This window comes from Microtus ochrogaster (genome assembly GCF_000317375.1).
Source record: "Microtus ochrogaster isolate Prairie Vole_2 chromosome 14 unlocalized genomic scaffold, MicOch1.0 chr14_random_1, whole genome shotgun sequence".
Lineage (NCBI taxonomy): Eukaryota > Metazoa > Chordata > Mammalia > Rodentia > Cricetidae > Microtus > Microtus ochrogaster.
The window spans coordinates 32,872,407-32,877,817 of NW_004949096.1; the positions used below are offsets into that span (position 1 = coordinate 32,872,407).

General features: G+C 45.6%; 1 protein-coding gene across 10 annotated transcripts in view; it reads left to right on the plus strand.

Moving 5' to 3' along the window:
• Sema6d (semaphorin 6D) overlaps positions 1–5,411 on the plus strand; it is a 513,469-nt gene that overhangs the window by 266,771 nt on the left and 241,287 nt on the right. The window lies entirely within an intron of this gene.

Sequence of the window (5,411 nt, forward strand, 5' to 3'; positions counted from 1 at the left end):
AAAAACAAAATAAATTTAATCTAGTAAAAAAATGTCAATGAGACCATCATTGGTAGAACTTCTGGTAGAACTTTTTTGGGGGGATTTTTTTTCCTTCTGTTTGTAAAAAGTCTCATCTGGTAACCCAGGCTAACTGGCTAACCTGCAACTTGATGTGTAGCTCCAGGTTACCTGGAACTTGCTCTGTAGCCCAGGGTGGCCTTTTTCCATCTCAGTCTCCCCATTTTGTAAGACTCGTGAAGTGATGCTCAGACTTAAACAGGAAGGTCTGACGTGTCCAACTTTTACTCCTCAGAGCCTGCTCCCCACTCTACTCTTAGGAGGTAGATGAAGCAAGCAAGCATGGCCAGTCTCCCATGCAGTTATCCAAACGGTTTCGTGAGCATCGTCCCTCATGGATGGAACAGAGCACACTCTCTGACCTCCCTCCATGACCATGATGACTGTCATCTCCCCTAAATGTAAAAGGAGCCAGGATCTCTGCCTATTATTTTCAGATTGCTTCCTCGGCAGCAAATCTTGTCAATTCGTCTGGACGTCGGTGGCTTCGCTGTACTCCCCCAAGCCACTACATCATTACATGACAACTCAGAATGCCAGTAGCACATTACCCAAGCTTTGGATTTCTGGGAGTCATGAGACAACAAACAAAGCAGCCTCATTTGGCCTATAATCATGTTAAACACCCTGGGCATAGGACAGCCACATATAAACATGCCTTCCTCCTGGTGTTTGTCCAGGAAAGACGAGGGACGTGGGGTAGATATAAATCATGGCAGCTGCTTCAGAGTAGGGTCTACGTCAAAATCTATTGCCATTGATATAAACTGGCTTTAGTGAGTAATTTAATGACAGTTTTGTGTGTTATGGCTCCTCTGACAAGACCACTGCATAGCGAGAAAGCTGCTGTGTTTGGGTACAGGTGGATGTACCTCAAGACTGAAGCCATTTTATTCCATCCTGAATTAACATGCCCCACCTAATTCTCTTCTCTCCCAGGAGACTGAGAATTCTGCAGAAGGGTAAGCAGTAGCTTTTCAAGCAGGTGTCTGGGCTTGTGTTTCCACTTGCCTGCCTACCATCCCCGTGCACACTGCTGATTGCAACTGACTCTGACATTACATTGGCAATAATTTGAGCCTTATGGGGGGGGGTAACAAATTAATGAGGTTTCTGCTGATAAAAAAGAATATAAAGAGCTTACTTTTCTAAAGATGCCTGATACCACGGATAAATCATAGACAAACAGAAAGCCTGCCGTAGTTTATGGCTAATTATGAGCGACTTAATACCAAGTCAGACCCCCAAAGATTCGGGCGTGTGATCATTCTGAAACCTCGTTAGGCAGAAGGAGGAAGTTCTGTAGTCTCGAGATTTTCATTAACGCTGAGAAGTCTTTGCTCTTCTGACTCATAGTGTCTTGCAGCAAATAAGGAAATTTACCTTCCCTGGTAGATGAATTGGGTTCAGCCTTTTGAAATATATTGCTTAGTAATTGCTTTCCAGGCCTACTCGAGGCACTAAATATTAGGGTCTTTTCGGAGAGCAGTCGCAAGAGGTCTTGTTACCCAGTGAAGCAGGGAAGGCATATTAATGAGATGACAAAGGATTTGTTCCCAAGTATATTGTTAATAGATGAAATTTCAGAAGATCCTTGGCTTTCCATGAGTCCCCATGGGCTGCTCTTTTCCTAAAGAGGGCTGTGTGGTAGCAATGGGCTTGTTCTCCGCTCTGCTCTCTCTAGTCGTTCAGTGTCTCCTCTTCCAGTCCACTTGAAGTCCTCAGCTGCCGTCTGGAGGACACGGACATGTTACTTTGCGTCCTGACGGAGCTTACGTTCTCCCTCCCCCTTTCTCTCTCCCTCCCTGCTCCTCTCCTTCTCTCTCTTCTTTCTCAGTTGATTGGAACAGGCGAAGAAGAGGAATAATGATTGTCTGGGAGAAGCACAGGTAGAGATCTCTAACAGTTTGTGGGTTCTGATCATGGGCTCTTCGGCGCACCTCACTACTGTCCTTCCTTTTGAGCTAACTTAGAGAGTGCCCAGCATTGCCGGGTCATGTGTGAAGAGGAGCCACACTGTGCATCTGGCTGGATAAAGAAAGCCTTTGGAACCTCTTCTGTGCACTTCCAGACCTTCTTCCATCCCAGACAGGCAGCCAGCCCTCTTCTGCCTGACCTTCCCACTTTCTCAGACTCTTCTACCTCTTCCCCCTAGGTTGGATTTTCAAGTTGGGGTTTTGAACCCACGCGCAATGAGGGATTTGTAGGTTGAAAGCCAACCTGATCATTTGAGCAGGTAACCCTGGCTTAAATAATTCTTGCAAGAGAAGGTTAAGAAAATTCTTCCAAATTAGCAGGAGCGTGTTAGGAAATCCTCTTGGGAATCTGACTTCACTGTAAGGTCCAGAAACTCTAATCATGTAGTGTCGCTTTCCACTAAGGGTAGCAGGAGCCTGGAAGCCCTTGGGGAATGCTAAGTCATATACCTGCAGCTCCCAGGCCTAGCGTGGGGGGGAGGGGGTAGCAGGGGAGCAAACAGCTATTTGAAAAGAAGAAATGCAGTGGGGATAGATGCTGTCTGCATCCACTGGGGGAAGCCATTTCAGATAACAGGTCTCTCTCTTTGGTGTGGGATGCTGGGGGACAGGGCAGAGGAAGATACTCTTAGCTCCTAAACTGGAAGCTGGGTTCCACTAAGCCACATCCTTGCTTTCTCACTTCTAGTATGTGTCCCTTTGTATTTCATCCCCATTCTGGTGGCTTCCTAGTGCCTCTTCCGGTAAGGTATTTCCTCACCTGGCCTGTGTGTTTCCTTCCACAGCCATAGTTGTGCCACTTAGATCTTTACGGTCTCACTTGCCTCTTACAAAGGAAAGGACCTAAAGCTTACATATATTATAAAGAGAGAGTCCAAGGGCGGGAGGGGGCAGCATGAGGACTGGGGTTCAGCAGAGTGATGCAGTGTGGACTTCGAATATCCACTAAGGGCCTCTGTGCTAAGAATTTTGTCCCCAGGGGTTGACACTGAGAAGTGGCACACTCCTGAAAAGGTGAGGCCTAGTGGGAAGTTGTATGTGACAAAGAGCGTGTCTGCAAAGGGGACTGTGGGACTCTGGACAATCTTTCTTTTTCTTTTTTACTTCCTCGGCATGGGGTGAGGGGATTTACTCCTTCACATGTTTCTGCCCATCACGGGTGGCTACAGGTCCCAAAGCAACAGGGCCAGCCAACTGGGAATCAAAGCCAAATGAACCTTTAGACCAAGTAAATTATCTGGTGTGTGTGTGTGTGTGTGTGTGTGTGTGTGTGTGTGTGTGTGTGTGTTTCCAGGAACACTGCTCTTACTAACACGAGTAGTCTCTTGAGATACATTTCTATGATCAGCTATCTCCTGGAAAAGCTGGTTGTGACGTAAGAAGTGACTTGAGACGTCTTACCGGTGTCTGAATGTTATCGCCAGTCCTCCCCAAGGAGCTGACTTAGCAGGCCTGATTGTCTAGTCAGAGGTTAGAGCATGAACAAGGGTGAGTTGACCCATGCCTCGGAGAAGGTGGTAGACCCTTGCTTTTGATCTGTGACCAGACTGGCAGATAATTGTAGTCACTGTGGCGGTGGGCAACCAGCTGCCCTGACCTGCCGGGAATGGGCAATGCTTTCTGCCCCCGCCCCTCGCCCCTTGTTAGTTCTGGTTTCTGGTAGTGGTGGTGGGCCGCAAATGGAACCAGTAATTCCTATCTGGGTTGTCCTTTATTTCTTCATCGTCTCTGGCTTTTCTCACCCACTGGTCCCTGGCTGGAGTTAGCCCAAGGAAGGAGTGTTTTCAAACATTTCTGGCTGAGTGGGTGTGAAGTGGGCCTGAACCATAATGGTAGCGCTTTTCCCATAAGAATAAAATTCCAGGGAACATTCCCTCCCCCACAAAAAATTGGAACAGCCCCTCCTCCCCAAAAAAATGTTCCCCCAAACTTGACACAGTGAATCCTATGTTGGCTAAGAAGTCACTTGGGAAACAATGTTTTGCTTTGTATCACACAAGTGCTTTTCAAATGTATGAATATCTTGGATGCTTTGTTTTAGAAAATTGATACTTTGATTGAAATTTGCATATAAATTCCCCAAACCAAAAAGCAAAATCTTGTGGTACCACAGGTGGGTAGATGGTAGGAGCTTGCTACAAAATGCCAGCAGCTCAGAACATTTTTTGTGTGTGTGTGTGTGAAAACACTTGATGAAAGATACTCTTGTTGAGATGTAGGCTACTGTGTTTGAGTTTCTTTTCTTGAAGAGAGAAAAAAAAAAGGTGTTTGATTGAATTCGCAGCCCAGAATATGGAAAGCAATTTTGTATGCCGATCTTATAAAACTCATAGCCTTTTACTTTATTTTCCCACTGCATCCGTTCCCTTCAGGCCATTTTGAGCAAGAGGATGGGAGGAAAGAAACTAAATTTATATTCCTTCTTAGATGCCTCCTGAAGAAAAGGAAAAATAAATAAATACTGGAAATCCATGTGATTTTTTTCATGAGAATTTTGTAAAATAATCCACTATTGAAACTGCTAACAGCTGTTTTTCCACAGTCTATATCCCCCAGCAGGTTGGGAAATCCCCTGCAGACTGCAAGATATTGCATGTCGGAGGAGTAGAGCGGAATTCTTTGTTATTATTATTTTAAGGCCAGGTTCCTAGTGTTACTTCAGGGATAAAAGTTTCTGTACTGTATAAGTAACCATTTCCTGGCTGCCAGAAGATAGCATTATTTTATTGCCTGCCAGACATGGGGTCTATGATTGCCATTTCAGGTCCTCATACCAGACCTCGGAACCAAGAACAAAACTCAAGCTTGAGGCTCCTGCACAGTATATCCCTGAGTGCTTAAGCTAAGGTGTATACTACATTTATTTTCACCTGATTCAGGGACATGCCAATGGTTCATGCATAAGGAGAGAATTCCTAAGAGGCAGCCTCTTATATCTAGATTGTTCTCAATGTCCATGTATTTTCAGGGTGCATTGTCTAATAATTCTGGGCAGATGACTTCAGTGGGGGGACTCAGCATGGAAAGATGGAAAACCGGTATGATAGATTGAGTGTAATTGGCCCCCATAAGCTCATAGAGAATGGCACTATTGGGAGGTGTGGCTTTGTTGGAGTGAGTGTGGCTTTTTGGAGGAAGTGTGTCACTGTGGGGGATGGGCTTTGAGGTCACATAAATGCTCAAGTTAGAGCCAGTGTCTCAGACTGCTTTCTGTTGCCTGCAAATCAAAGATGCAGAATTCTCGGCTCCTTATCCAGCACCTTGTCCACCCCATACACCACCATGTCCCACCATGATGATAGAGGATAATGGACTGACCCTCTGAACTGTAAGCCACCCAATCAATGTTTTCCTTTATAGACCTGGATGGAGGTG